Source organism: Paramisgurnus dabryanus, chromosome 6 (assembly GCF_030506205.2).
Source record: "Paramisgurnus dabryanus chromosome 6, PD_genome_1.1, whole genome shotgun sequence".
NCBI lineage: Eukaryota > Metazoa > Chordata > Actinopteri > Cypriniformes > Cobitidae > Paramisgurnus > Paramisgurnus dabryanus.
Window position 1 is genome coordinate 48,798,990 of NC_133342.1, and position 15,270 is coordinate 48,814,259.

A 15,270-nucleotide genomic window follows, 5' to 3' on the forward strand; every position below is an offset into this window, starting at 1 on the left:
CTATTATTTTGATCACGCCACTTTCAATAAATGAATCTATAACTCAGAGCAAGTAATGTGGACATGGGCGTCGGAAGCAAATGAAAAGTGGGTGGGTCCCCACATAACACCCCCCCCCCCCCCCCCCCCGAAAAATACATTTACTGCAATAGATGACATTTTCATGTTTCCTTTTAATTAGTCTGAACATTTGCGTTTATTAAATTAAAGACAGTAGCCTATTACGGTCGAAATTCTGGTAATAGCCCTTTAAATATTTTGCAAATAATGACAGATGTCATGTTTCATTTATCTTTCTGTGTCATTTTTTTTCTCTACTCTGCTGACAGTAGGCTACAATGTTTATTTTTTATTTTGAGGAAATAAAAGGTAAGAAAAACGAATGAAGGTAAACTGATACAACTTTTGTATACCTTTTTTATTTGTTATACCCAATTTCTCTTTCTCTCTCTTAGAGAAATATAAATGTGAGATTCTGGAAATGAGATCACTTTATTTTATGGTATCCGTCGGGAAACAATGCTGTCATAAGAGTTTGAGCATGTGTACTTCTAAAACACAATCGATTAAACAGAGGTATGACTTTATGAATTATCTGCAATTGTACCTCGCAAATAATAACAATACGTGAGGACGTTCGCAAATGAAAAGTAATTGCAGGCTTCTGTAAAAAAAAAAATTGAAAATTATCCAGCGATCGTGGGACCATAATCAAAATAAACTATTTTACAGCAGTAATAATATTTTAACAAGTAGCCTACACTTTTAGTGTATAAGGAACCACATTTAGTGCTGTGTTAATTATCATTAAAAGCAAAACGGGAGTCTCTGTGCCTCCGCGACAGACGCAATTCTTCTGGCATCTCTCCTCATCATCTCCTCTTTTTTTTCTTCTGTGTCTTGAACTTGGGGCTCGAGTCCGACCTAAGGTTTGAGCTGCCTTTAAGAACACCAAGCTAAGTTCGTTTACCGTTAATTATTAAGACTAAATGGGCAGGCAAACTCGTGAAACAATGAAAGTAAAATAATCCGCTATAATATGGTTTTACACGTCTATAGAAAATATACTATAAATAAAGCAGTTATTAATTTTCCTAATGCATGGTTGTTTGACATTTATTTCTGTTTAAAACGTTAGGCAAAGGAGGTTTTTCAGCACTATGTTCGAACAGCAACTCAGCGTCCACTCACCCCCGCGAATTATGTTTAAAAGCTGAAACAGGTCCGCGGTGTAAAAAAAGCAAAGGTTAGGGATCCCTGCTCTAGTGGAATGGATTTGGACTAACAGCGCTTTGATAAGTGAACAGACAAATGCGCTAAATTAGAGAAAAAGTGGGTGGGTCCATTATCATTGGTCTTAAAAAGTGGGTGGGTCCTGTCCCACCCACGTATAATGGTTCCGACGCCCATGAATGTGGATATCATTACCAATGGCTCTTTTGTTTATCTATAAATAATTTCCAGAAATATAACTACTTATAATAACAAAAGTGGTTTATCAGGTTACTGATGTTGCACTGCTATTTTTTTATCACCACTGTTTATGATCATGCGGCATAAAATTATAACATTTTTGCAATTTATCCACTTTTATTAGTACACTACCATGTTTTTAACACCACTGTAGGTATGATCCGTTAGCTGGTAGAAGAGCTGGGAATGAATACACTGTGGATATCTCAAATAGTATATTAGCCAATATAACAGGGCAGGCGTCACGGGGTGGGCATTCGCGGCTCATACCCTAATAAAGTTTTTTAAAAAGGAAAACAAAAGTGAAAGTGACATGGTTGTCAAGTATGGAATGTATCCAGAAAGTTGTCAACACACGCGCTGCCAGTCATGAACACACACCCAGAGCAGTGGGCACCCAGCGCCCGGGGAGCAATGGGGTTAAGGTGCCCTTTTTTAAGAACATGTCATTTGGCCATATGCACAAATGCTACAAGAAAAATTAGATGTCCTAATTTTTGTTTCAACATTACATTTATTAAAGAGATCTTATATACAGTACATAGAAGACAAATTAAATGCAAGTAAAATGTATCCCATGGCTGTGTTTGTTTTCATGGGCGGGCCATTGAAGACTTGGAAGTAAACACCCACTGCTATGATTGGATAACAGTTTTTGTAGATTTCAATCCTGCATCATTAGATGTGAGGAATTGTTTTTAAAACGTCCGATGTGGGAAGATCTAAGTGCCCTACCAGGACAATAAGGTACAATTAGATCACAAATATACCTTGAGCAGAGCCAGACAACGCCTTATAAACAAACATAAGAATTTTAAAATCAGCACGAAACTTAATAGGAAGCCAGTGAAGAGATGCCAAAACTTTCTAGACACAATCAAAAGTCTTGCAGCTGCATTTTGAACAGTTTGTAGTTGAGATAGTGAAAATCGAGGAAGACCACAATAAAGAGAGTTGCAATAGTCTAATCTTGATGTCACAAATGCATGAATTGCAACTTCTAAATCTTTTCTTGAGAGAAGTTTCTTTAGCTTTGCAATGGATCTTAAATTTAAAAAGCTTAGTTTAACAACTGCACTAATTTGTTTGTCAAAGAATAGTGAAGAGTCAAAATTACTCCAAGGTTTTTGACTTGAGTGCATACATTTGTTGAGAGAGGACCTATCTGGACTTTCAGAGCTAACACAGTCTCACCCCATGGCGTCAATATTTGATGATACTTGACCATGCGTCAATATGTTGACGCGGAGGGTATACCTTTCGCGTCATTTTTTGACGAACTGGGGACTTCAATACTATTACGTCCGTTGCATTCTCTTTCCTATTTTCTTACCATTTTCGCGTCGGTTTAGGGTTAGATTACGCAAAATTAAACAGTGTACTCGAAATTAAACAGTTGTCACCTGGCGTTGGGGTTAGAGTTAGGTACGCGAAATTAAACAGTTGTCACCTGGCGTTGGGGTTAGAGTTAGGTTTGGGTAGGGATGTCATTGTGTAAATCTAACCCTAAACCGACGCGAAAATGGTAAGAAAATAGGAAAGAGCAACGGACTTAATAGTATTGAAGTCCCCAGTTCGTCAAAAAATGACGCGAAAGGTATAATTAATAATTAATTAATAATTAGTTACATTTATATAGCGCTTTTCCAGTGCTCAAAGCGCTTTACATATGAATGGGGGAATCTCCTCAACCACCACCAATGTGCAGCATCCACCTGGATGATGCGACGGCAGCCATATTGCACCAGAACGCCCACCACACACCAGCTTATTAGTGGAGAGGAGACAGAGTGAAGTAGCCAATTAGTATGAGGGATGATTAGTAGGCCAATGGGCAAGTTTGGCCAGGATGCCGGGGCACACCCCTACTCTTTTTCGAAGGACATCCTGGGATTTTTAATGACCACAGAGAGTCAGGACCTCGGTTTAACGTCTCATCCGAAGGACGGTGCTTTTTGACAGTATAGTGTCCCCGTCACTATACTGGGGCATTAGGACCCACACAGACCACAGGGTGAGCACCCCCTGCTGGTCTCACTAACACCTCTACCAGCAGCAACCTGGTTTTCCCAGGTGGTCTCCCATCCAAGTACTGACCAGGCTCAGCCCTGCTTAGCTTCAGTGGGCAAGCTGTCTTGGGCTACAGGGTGATATGGCTGCTGGACATATTGACGCATGGTCAAGTGTCGTCAAATATTGACGCCATGGGGTGAGACTGGGTTGTCAGAGCAGGAACAGAACATACAGACAGATGGGTGATTCCAGTTTAGGGCTCACTGTGTGAGACATTAGCCTGCAAAAAGTCAAAAAAATCAATCTTCACAGAGAAAGCCATTGTTCTCAGGTTAACATCCTAAGAAAACCTGGGATACAGCTGTGTGAAAGACAGGATAAATTTGGCAATGGTAAACTAGTACACTTTGAGATAGACGTTGATGTTTGTAAGTAACACTGGCCGTGGAGGCACGGAGACTCTCATTTACGATATGTATGTACCCGTTAAATATTATCAAGGCAGTAAAAGAGTTTATTTTGATCATGGTGCCACGATCGCTGGACAATTCTGAAATTACTTTTCAGTCATTTGCGATGTTACAGAGTTGAACGTCTTCACGTATTGACATTATTTCCGAGGTACATTTAGAAATGATTTATAAAGTCATACATCTGCATTTGATTGTGTTTTAGAAGTACTCTAATGACTGCAATGTGATCGCTGATGCGCTGGTAAAGAGAGAGAGAGAGACCGACAAAAAGAGAGACCATGGATCTGTAGAAATGATCGATTTTATTTGTAGTTGGCTCTGAAAGGACAAAATACCCGAGTAAGCTATAACGTGGCTATTAGACACATTTTTTCAGGACGTTCTTGCAACCCAGTGGCAACTTGTACACGACCCAGTACTAGATCGCAACCCGGTGGTTGAGGACCTCTGCTCTAGATGTCATCAAACGGAGCTTTGATGTGCAGAATCTGTCAAAATGTATACAACCACCATAAATGCTCTTTCAAGATGAACACGACGCCGCTTTCGGTCTGAAACCACTAGCAATGATCCGACTACCACACTCTTTTATCCTTTCTCACCACAATGATCCTATATAATGTTTACTTAACAAAAGTTTAGCACGTTCACAACATTTTAACATTTGTAAACTTTTGGACAGAAACCACAAACTTACGCACATTTGTCGAAATCCGTGAAACCCTGTCAACTCTTCCTCCCACGCAGAGCATGCGTGACCTAGACAATCTTATATCTGCCTTGAGAACGAATGTTATGATTCTTTGACAGAAACTTTCTGCCCCTGTTTTATCCCGATTTATTAACAATTTATCATTTAACAACGCATATGAGATTTGAACCCACACAAGATGTTTTTATCGTTTTGCTACAGATAGAATTACATGATATCTCTGTTTCCTTTAGATTCATAGTTTAACGTTCGTAACTGTTTGGACAGAAGGAGTTATGAACATCAGTGAATGTTTTGATTGCATCATGGTGGAATAAAGAATTTAAACTTTCAGGAGCAGTTTCCCTGTCATGGTTCTGTCTTGTCCTTTGTTTTATCTAGTCTTGTGGCAGAATCATGACAGACCCATGTTTTGTGTGGGTTCACGTGGTCTCAGCATTGGTTTATTGGACCACGTGTTCCCTGTGTCTTGTCTCTTTTACCCCACTCCCTTGTCATCCTCCTCATTATTGTTTGATTTATATCACCTGCTCCCCTCTTGATTTGCTCCCCTATTTAATCCTCTTGTATTCATTGTCCTGTGCTTGTGCATTGTTTCCATACCCCTGAGTAAAGCTGTGTAGTCAAGGTCTTTGTATATTAAGTGTAAAGTTGAGTTTATTGTTAAGTGTATCCCGTTTAGTGTTTTAGTGTAGTTTGGTATCTTGTCCTGTTTAGTGTTCTATCCATCTGTCTATTGTTATCCTGTTTATATTGTTTTGCCCCCTCGTGGGTATTGTTTTCTGTTTATTATATATTAAAAGTCTTTTGTGCATCCACCGCTGTCTGCATTTGGGTTCGTCCTACACACCACATAACAGAATGCACAAGCCACAACAGAACCCAGCAGACAACCTGTGTCGTCCCGCCAGGCAGCAGTCGGCTGACCTTGAACTGTGGTGGCAGTCGACTACCGCCGTCATGAAGATGGGCAAGGCCCCATTTCCTCCCCAGCAAGAGAGGTCCCTGAGGGGGTATGCCAAAGATGTGGAAGCGAGGAGGGTTTTGTTGCCAGAGACCCTCCTCAACTCCTATTTCATCGCGGGTCTCAACGTCCCTCCTCCCTTGCCTGAACGGGAGGGGCTGATCCGCCGCCCGTTCCATGAGGTTGTGGACAAGTTGTGTCGGGAGGAGCTTCAGGTTCCCACCAGGGCATTACCATCTGCCACGCTGCCATCTATCCCAGAGGGACGTATCTTGGGAGTGTTGGTGCCCGGCGACCCAGAACGTTCCCCTCCAGCCCCAGAGAGCTCCTCCCCACCCATGTCGCTTCGTGGAAAGCGTGAGAGGAGGATATCATGGGAGTCGGCGTCCGAGGGGTCCTCTTCAGAGCCTGCTGCTCCCACCACTGTCCTCACCTCACCTGCCACAGCATCTGCGCCACGCCATAGAAGGAAGAAGAGGAGGGGGTTGACTTCACCGCCAGCGCAGCCTCTGCCTCAGTCTGCGCTGCCTCCGCTGCAGCCCCTGCCATCTGCGCAGCCACTGCTGCAGCCCCTGCCGTCTGCACAGCTCACTGCAGCGCCCCCTGTCTTGGTCCCTCTCTCGTCTCCGCTGCCGGACACAGCGCCCCCTGTCTTGGTCCCTGTCTCGTCTCCGCTGCCGGCCGCAGCGCCCCCTGTCATGGTCCCTGTCTCGTCTCCGCTGCCGGCCGCAGCGCCCCCTGTCATGGTCCCTGTCTCGCCACCGCTGCCAGCCACAGCGCCCCCTGTCTTGGCTCCTGTCTCGCCACCGCTGCCAGCCACAGTGCCCCCTGTCTCACCGGCTCCTTCTGTTGCTTCCTCCCCTGCACAGTCATCCTGTTCATCTGCCTGGTCCCCTGCTACTGTCTCCATGTCCTCCCTGAACTCTTTCCCCTACCCTGTGAGTCCTGGCTCGCCCCCGTCTGCTCCCTTGTCTACCCCTACCATGCCCTGGAACCCTGCCTTGCCTCCTTTTGTACCCCTTACCCAGTCTGTATCCCCAACCAAGCCTGCTCCCTCCAAGATCCCCACCAAGCCTGCCCGGTCTCCTCGTCCCAAGCCCTCTACTACCCCTGAACCCAAGACTCCTTCCCCACCTAGTCCCACCCAGCCTGGACCACCTCCCTTTGTGAACTCTGTTTTGCTTCCGCCCCCCCCCTGTTTTTTTATGTCACCCCAACCCTCTTGTATTGTATTCTTGTCTGCCCCTGTGTTTATTTGTCATGTTTTCTTGGTTTTTGTCTGTCTGCCAGTCTGTCTTGTCCCGTGTCTAGTGTTCCCCTGGGGAGCGTCTGGAATCCGCTCCTTTAGGGGGGGAGTTCTGTCATGGTTCTGCCATCTTGTCCTTTGTTTTATCTAGTCTTGTGGCAGAATCATGACAGACCCATGTTTTGTGTGGGTTCACGTGATCTCAGCATTGGTTAACTGGACCACGTGTTCCCTGTGTCCTGTCTCTTTTACCCCGCTCCCTTGTCATTCTCCTCATTATTGTTTGATTTATATCACCTGCTCCCCTCTTGATTTGCTCCCCTATTTAATCCTCTTGTATTCATTGTCCTGTGCTTGTGCATTGTTTCCATACCCGTGAGAAAAGCTGTCTAGTCAAGGTCTTTGTATATTTAGTGTAAAGTTGAGTTTATTGTTAAGTGTATCCCGTTTTAGTGTTTGAGTGTAGTTTGGTATCTTGTCCTGTTTAGTGTTCTATCCATCTGTCTATTGTTATCCTGTTTATATTGTTTTGCCCCCTCGTGGGTATTGTTTTCTGTTTATTATATTTTAAAAGTCTTTTGTTCATCCACTGCTGTCTGCATTTGGGTTCGTCCTACACACCACATAACATTCCCGGACAGGGATTAGATTAGTCCTAGACTAAAATAACTGTTAAGAGCTGTCCAAACTGAAAACAACTTGCACTGACATATCTTCAAAATACATCAGTGCCCTTTTTTGCCTCAAAATGCACACAAGTAATGTTTTTAGTAAGGCATGTGTGTTAAAACTAGTTATATTTCCTATTTGAACTAAGACCTAGTCCTGTCTTAAGCTAACCCCTGTCTGTCATGATTTCGGTCTTATTGGCCGCTTTGTCTTTGTTTCACCATGTGTTGTGTTGTGTTTATGTTTTGACAGCTCCACACGTGCGCGCCTTCCACCTGGTGACCTCATTATCTCCGACTCTTCTCACCGGCGTCCCACACCTGATCCTTATTATTTGCCCATCCGGTTTGATTTAAATTCCCCTCGTTTCCTCTGTTCCTTGCAAGTTCGTCTTAGTATGTTCCTGCCCGCTAGCTTGTCTAGTTCTAGTCCTGTCGTGTCTTAGTTTCTGTCTCTTGTTCTCATTTTGGATTACTCACCGTGCTCTCTGCTGCCTTTACCCCGTTAGACTCCGAGCCCTGCTGTCAGTCTCTCCCGAGTGGTGTGTAGTGTTGCTTTTCGTCAACGAAAAGTATGACGAAATATAGTCGTCAACGAACCTTTTTCACGTGACGAAAACGAGACGAGACGTAACGAAAATGCTGGTCATGTGACGATGACTATAATAAAATGTATAATGCAATATTGTTGACGAATAAAAACGAGACTAAAAGTGGTTTACAAAATAAAAACTAAGCTAAAATGTCTCTTCATTTTCGTTGACCAAAACGAGACGAGACGAAATGTTATAACGTTATTTCGTCTTTTACCCATCTCAGCATCTCCGCGCCCCCACCACCTGACTGCAGGTGATCACGTGTGTTGTTGGCGCTGCGTAGATCAATCAAAACATGAAAGTACCGCGAGAGTGAGTAGAAAGCATGCGGAGCAGTCTGCTCTCGCGATGCTTTGATATCATACGCCTCCATTTGCACGTTAATGGGCATTTCAAACAGTGTACGCGGCAACCGCGAGACATGCGGAAAGCGGAGAAACGGGGGCGGTTACAGAGGTGAAGCGGAGTTGGTCCACAAGCTTTGCTCGTGCACCTAAGATCCTCTCCCTTTTACGGACACGACTCTTCATGGCAGTCGCTGTTGAAGATAAACACATTTGCACTAAATGCTGCACAAAACGCTTCCACTACATGAGAAACGCTGTAGCCGCACGGCGATTCCGACCGGGAAGATGCAGCATTCTGGCTCCAAATGTAAAAGAAAAGTCCAAAATAAATCCCGTGCATCACTTTCAGGTCAGTTCAACAAGCCTGTTAAAATCTATAGCTTTGATTGCTGACACCACCAGTATAACAATGTACAAATTTATATCATGTAACAGTTGTTTAAATGACATTGTGCTGCGTTGCGTTTTGAAACATTGTAAATCTATGCTAAAGACATTCGTTGTTTTGTATATGCTTAATAACTACACTTATTTATTATTTAAATAAACAAAACATACTTCGCTGAATACTTGAGTATTAAATCAATCAAACACCTGTACTGTTGAGAACATAACCAAACATACCAACTTTGCTTTTCTTAATAGACATCTGCTGTTTTCTTAAAGCTGACTTTTAATTTACTTACAAGAAAAACATTAAGTAATTCTCCAAAATTGCTTGGATTTATACTGACATTTAAGATCAGCTTTGTCACATTAGATTAAGCCAAAGTCCATTAGGTACACTGGTGGTAACGTACAGATGCAGAAATATAAACTATAATAATATATAATTACATATGTATGATTGTAGTTTGTGCTGCTGTCAAAATACAATTATAAATGTTAACAATAGCATATTTCTATTCTCACACATCCTATAGTTGTGTGTGACCCATTTGACCTTGTGTGTGTGTGTGTGTGTGTGTGTGTGTTTGCTTAGACTACTTTTGTTTTGATTATGTAGACTTTTATGTAGACTCTTACAAACAGTCAAGTCACTCACTCAGAGGATAGTAAAATAAATATCTATTCAAATCAGAGCATCTTCCATGTCTGGAATGGATGTATTCTTGGGTCTATAAGGTAACAATAATATAACTTTTGTTTGAAATGGGTTTGGCTAAAAGAAAATATTGTTTTGTCTATAATACTATTAGGTCATTATACTATATGGGTTAAATAGAATTGGATTACAAAAAAGAGACTAAATACAATTTCACTGACTAAAACTAGACTAAAATGTCATCAGTTTTCGTCGACTAAAAGTAGACTAAAATAGTAATGGATAAGTCTGACTAAAATAAGACTAAAATGGCAAGAATTTTAGTCGACTAAAACTTGACTAGACTAAAAAGAGTATGACGTGACTAAAACTAATAAAAACTAAAATGACAGCTTGACACAAAGACTAGACTAAAACTAAAATGAAAACAGGCTGCCAAAAACAACACTAGTGGTGTGTCACCGTCAAACCTCAGTGTTCTCTCTGTCTGTGGATTCTCCGAGTGCCAGTCTACCTCTTGCGCTGTCCAGCAGCAGTGCGCTTTCGGGCGCGTAATTCTGCGTAAGGCTCGGACTGCCGCTGTGCGCTGTCCAGCACAGACTCTGCTGAAGACTCTGACTGCCTCTCTCTCTCTCTGTGCCCCGCCAGGATTTCTTCTCTGAGGATTTCGGATGTGCGAGTGGACGTTCTACGGCTGTGCTGTGTTTCCCACTCTGAGCCTTTCCCGAAGGGATTCCGTTGAGCCTGTCTCGCCTGTGTTGTCTCCTCCTCGCATACATCTCCACGAACACAGAGTGTCTTCTCATATACATATTGACTTTCACTGAGTGTCTCCTGTTATACATCTTGAATAAACACCTCTGCGCTGGGATCCTTGTATTTGTCATTCCTAACAGGACGAACTTGCCAGAATGGATCCCGCGGAGGTTGAGGACTTATCTGCCCGTATGTCGGACCTTTCCTCACGTTTGGAACAGCTCAGTGCCGATGCCACCCAACTCAGCCTGCCATCGCAGACGGAGCCTCATGTTACTGCCCCACCTCCATACGACGGTAATCCTACCTCCTGTCGTGCTTTTCTGACTCAATGCTCTTTGGTTTTTGCCCTCCAGCCCCGCCTCTATTTCTTGGAGATCACCCGGGTTGCGTTTGTGATCACCCTTCTGATTGGCAAGGCGCGCGAGTGGGCTACGGCCGTGTGGGATGCCCGCGATCCTTGCTGTCGGTCGTTTCATGAGTTTCGCGAGGAGATGGAGAAGCTTTTCGACCGTTCAGTGCGCGGGGACGCCGCTGCGGCTCGGTTGGCACATCTGGTTCAGGGAGGACACACAGTCACCGAGTACGCCATCGAGTTTAAGACCCTAGCGGCTGCCTGCCACTGGAATGAAGCGGCTCTTCGAGCGCAGTTTGTCGAGGGGTTGTCTGATGATCTCCAGGACGAGATCGCTGTCCATGATCTTCCTCCCTCATTGGATGCCATCATTGACCTCGCTCTTCGGATCGAAGCCCGGAGATTGCTTCGCGATCAGCGACGCTCCATTCGCCAGCGAGCGTTTTCGGACAAGACCACCACTTCCCCCTCTTCATCATCTTCACCCTCTGCCGTGTCTGAGCCCATGCAGCTGGGGCGCATGCGCCTGTCACAGAGAGAGAGAGAGAGACGCTTACAGAAGGCTCTCTGTTTGTATTGCGGGAGATCCGGACATTTTGCTAAGACCTGCCCGTTAAAAGGCCGCTGCCCATCTGTGAATACGGGAGTCCTGGTGGGCGCCACTTCTTCAAAGCTCTCCCCTGCCTCTAGTACCCAGCTTCCCGTCATGTTGTCCTTCGCCGGGCGTGACCATCCATCCACTGCCCTTCTCGACTCTGGCGCGGAGGGCAACTTCATTGATGAAGCGCTGGTGCGCGCCTGGGGTGTCCCGGTTGTTCCTCTCCAATCCCCTTTGGATGTCTGGTCCCTTAAGGGGCAGCAGATGGCGCGGATTACACATTGCACTTCTCCTGTGAGTCTCTCTGTGTCTGGTAATCATCGTGAGGAGATTGTGTTGCACGTCCTTCATGCGTCTCTATCTCCTATTATTTTAGGGCATGGATGGTTAGCGCAACACAATCCTCACGTTGATTGGCAGCATAGTATTATCTTGTCTTGGTCCCAGTCTTGTCATGTGTCATGTCTTGGTTCTGCTGTTTCTGGTTCTGTTCTTTCTCTTCCTCAGGTTCCGGCGGTCGATTTGACCGGGGTCCCGGCGGAGTATGCGGATATCGCTCAGGTGTTTAGTAAAGCCCGGGCCACCTCCCTGCCTCCTCACCGGCCATATGATTGCGCTATTGATCTCCTCCCCGGCACTTCTCCGCCTAAGGCTAGACTTTATTCGTTATCGGGTCCTGAGAGAGAGGCTATGGACCAGTATATTAATGATGCCCTGCGTGCCGGTCTCATCCGTCCCTCCACCTCGCCCGCAGGGGCGGGGTTTTTCTTTGTTGGCAAGAAAGACGGCTCCCTGCGCCCTTGTATTGATTATAGGGGCTTAAATGACATTACTGTTAAGAATAGGTACCCCCTTCCCTTAATGTCTACTGCGTTTGAGCTCCTGCAGGGGGCGCAGTTCTTTACTAAGCTAGATTTACGCAACGCCTATCATCTGGTGCGAATGAGAGAGGGAGATGAATGGAAGACAGCCTTTAACACCCCTACCGGACACTTTGAGTACTGCGTTCTGCCGTTCGGCCTTTGTAACGCCCCCTCTGTCTTCCAAACTCTGGTTAATGATGTGCTGAGAGACATGGTTAACAAGTTTGTCTTTGTGTACATAGATGATATTCTCATCTTTTCTCCCTCTATGCAGGAACACACTCAGCATGTTCGCCGAGTCTTACGCCGGCTGTTAGAAAATAAGCTGTATGTCAAGGCGGAGAAGTGCGAATTCCATCTTAAGTCAGTTTCGTTTCTGGGTTTTGTTGTTGCCCCCGGTGAGATCCGTCCCGACCCTGCCAAGATCAAAGCGGTGGCCGAATGGCCAGTCCCCGACTCCCGTAAGGATTTATTAAGATTTCTGGGTTTCGCCAATTTTTACCGGCGATTTATCATAAATTATGGTCAGATTGCTCAACCGCTTACTGCTCTCACTTCCACTAAGGAGAGGTTTGTCTGGAATTCCAGTGCTCAGGAGGCCTTTGATATTTTAAAGTCCCGGTTTATCTCTGCTCCTGTTCTCTCTATTCCAGATCCGGCTGCTCAATTTATTGTGGAGGTGGATGCTTCGGATGTCGGGGTAGGCGCCGTTTTGTCTCAGCGGTCTGCTAAGGATGGCAAGGTGCATCCCTGTGCCTTCTTCTCCCATCGGTTAAACCCAGCAGAGCGAAATTATGACATAGGCAATCGGGAGCTGCTGGCGGTCAGACTGGCTTTGGGTGAGTGGCGTCACTGGTTAGAGGGGACCTCGGAGCCCTTCCTGGTCTGGACGGATCATAAGAATCTCGAATACATCCGTTCAGCCAGGAGGTTATCTTCTCGTCAGGCTCGTTGGGCGCTCTTCTTTGACAGATTTAACTTCACCCTTTCGTACCGGCCCGGTTCCAAGAATACAAAGCCCGATGCTCTCTCTCGTTTGTTCGAAAGCCCCGGTTCAGCTGGGGACGAAACCATCCTCCCGGAGGGGCGGGTGGTGGGTGCCCTGCGCTGGGGAATAGAACAACGGGTGAGACGGGCCGGCCGGGAGGGGGAAGTGCCAGAAGGGTGCCCAGCGGGTCGATTGTGGGTTCCGAATGCGCTTCGCTCCGAGGTCATCCGGTGGGGTCACGAGTCCAAGTTTGTTTGCCATCCGGGGGTTTGGAGAACGTTGGCTACTGTACATCAGCGTTTTTGGTGGCCCTCTATGGGTCCCGATGTCAGACAGTTTGTGTTAGCCTGTCAGGTTTGTGCCCGTAATAAGGCCTCTCATCAAGCCCCTATTGGTCTGCTTAAACCATTACCCATTCCCTCTCGTCCTTGGTCACATATCGCCATCGATTTTGTAACCAATTTGCCTAGTTCTAAGGGAAACACTGTAGTTTTGACCATTGTCCACCGCTTCTCCAAGGCGGCTCACTTTGTCCCTTTGCCCAAATTGCCCACTGCCAAGGAAACTGCCCAGGTTATGATCGAGCACGTCTTTCGCTTACATGGTCTGCCCACAGACGTTGTTTCAGATAGGGGTCCTCAGTTTATTTCTCGTTTCTGGCAGGAATTTTGTAGACAAATAGGCTCCACAGCTAGCTTGTCTTCAGGGTATCATCCTCAGACCAACGGGCAATGTGAACGGGCTAACCAAGATTTAGGTAGAGCTCTCCGCTGTCTGACATCGCAATATCCGAGCTCCTGGTGCCAACAGTTACCCTGGGTTGAATATGCCCATAATTCTCTCCCTGTTTCTTCCCTTAACATGTCCCCTTTTGAGGCGTCCATGGGGTTTCAGCCCCCTTTATTTCCATCACAGGAACCTGATGCGGTGGTTCCGTCTGCGCTAGCTTTTGTCCGTCGTTGCAAACGCACCTGGAGAAAGGCTAGATTTACATTACGTCAGGTTTCCAGACGAACCAAAGCCGCGGCCGACCGTCACCGTAGAACTGCGCCCCGTTTTATCTGTGGGCAGAAGGTATGGCTTTCGTCCAAGGATTTACCTCTCCGTGAGCCTTCTCGCAAGCTGGCTCCACGATTCCTTGGGCCCTAAAGCATTGTTAAGGTCATTAATCCCGTGACGGTCAGGCTCAGATTGCCCCCAGCACTCGGTCGGGTTCATCCAGTTTTTCATGTGTCTAAACTGAAGCCTGTGTATTTTTCCCATCTTAACCCTGTTCCCTCTGCCCCCACCCCTCCCACCCCTCCCACCCCTCAGCTTATAGATGGTGCCCCTGTGTATTCGGTTAAGTCGTTACTGGATATGCGTCGCCGGGGTAGGGGATTTCAAAATCTCGTTGACTGGGAAGGATATGGTCCGGAGGAGAGGTAATAATAATAATAATAATTCCTTACATTTATATAGCGCTTTTCTCAGTACTCAAAGCGCTTTACATATGAACGGGGGAATCTCCTCAACCACCACCAATGTGCAGCATCCACCTGGATGATGCGACGGCAGCCATATTGCGCCAGAACGCCCACCACACACCAGCTTATTAGTGGAGAGGAAACCAAGTGATATAGCCAATTAGTATGAGGGGATGATTAGTAGGCCAATGGGCAAGTTTGGCCAGGATGCCGGGGCACACCCTTACTCTTTTTCGAAGGACATCCTGGGATTTTTAATGACCACAGAGAGTCAGGACCTCGGTTTAACATCTCATCCGAAAGACGGTGCTTGTTGACAGTATAGTGTCCCCATCACTATACTGGGGTGTTAGGACCCACACAGACCACAGGGTGAGCACCCCCTGCTGGTCTCACTAACACCTCTACCAGCAGCAACCTGGTTTTCCCAGGTGGTCTCCCATCCAAGTACTGACCAAGCTCAGCCCTGCTTAGCTTCAGTGGGCAAGCTGTCTTGGGCTACAGGGTAATATGGCTGCTGGTTGTTGGGTACCGGCCCGGGACATCCTGGACCCTGGGCTGATAGAGGATCTCCGCCGGCGACGGGGTGAGCCCCCTCATGGACCGCCCGGTGGCGGTCGTGGGGGGGGAGTCCTGTCATGATTTCGGTCGTATTGGCCGCTTTGTCTTTGTTTCACCATGTGTTGTGTTGTGTTTATGTTTTGACA

At 46.1% G+C, this 15,270-nt stretch overlaps 1 protein-coding gene and 1 pseudogene across 1 annotated transcript in view; both read right to left on the reverse strand.

The window, feature by feature from the left end:
• Nucleotides 1-15,270, reverse strand: part of cacna1eb (calcium channel, voltage-dependent, R type, alpha 1E subunit b) — a 301,888-nt gene that overhangs the window by 213,919 nt on the left and 72,699 nt on the right. The gene's annotated exons all lie outside the window — the stretch shown is intronic.
• Nucleotides 3,521-3,637, reverse strand: LOC135758119 (5S ribosomal RNA; annotated as a pseudogene).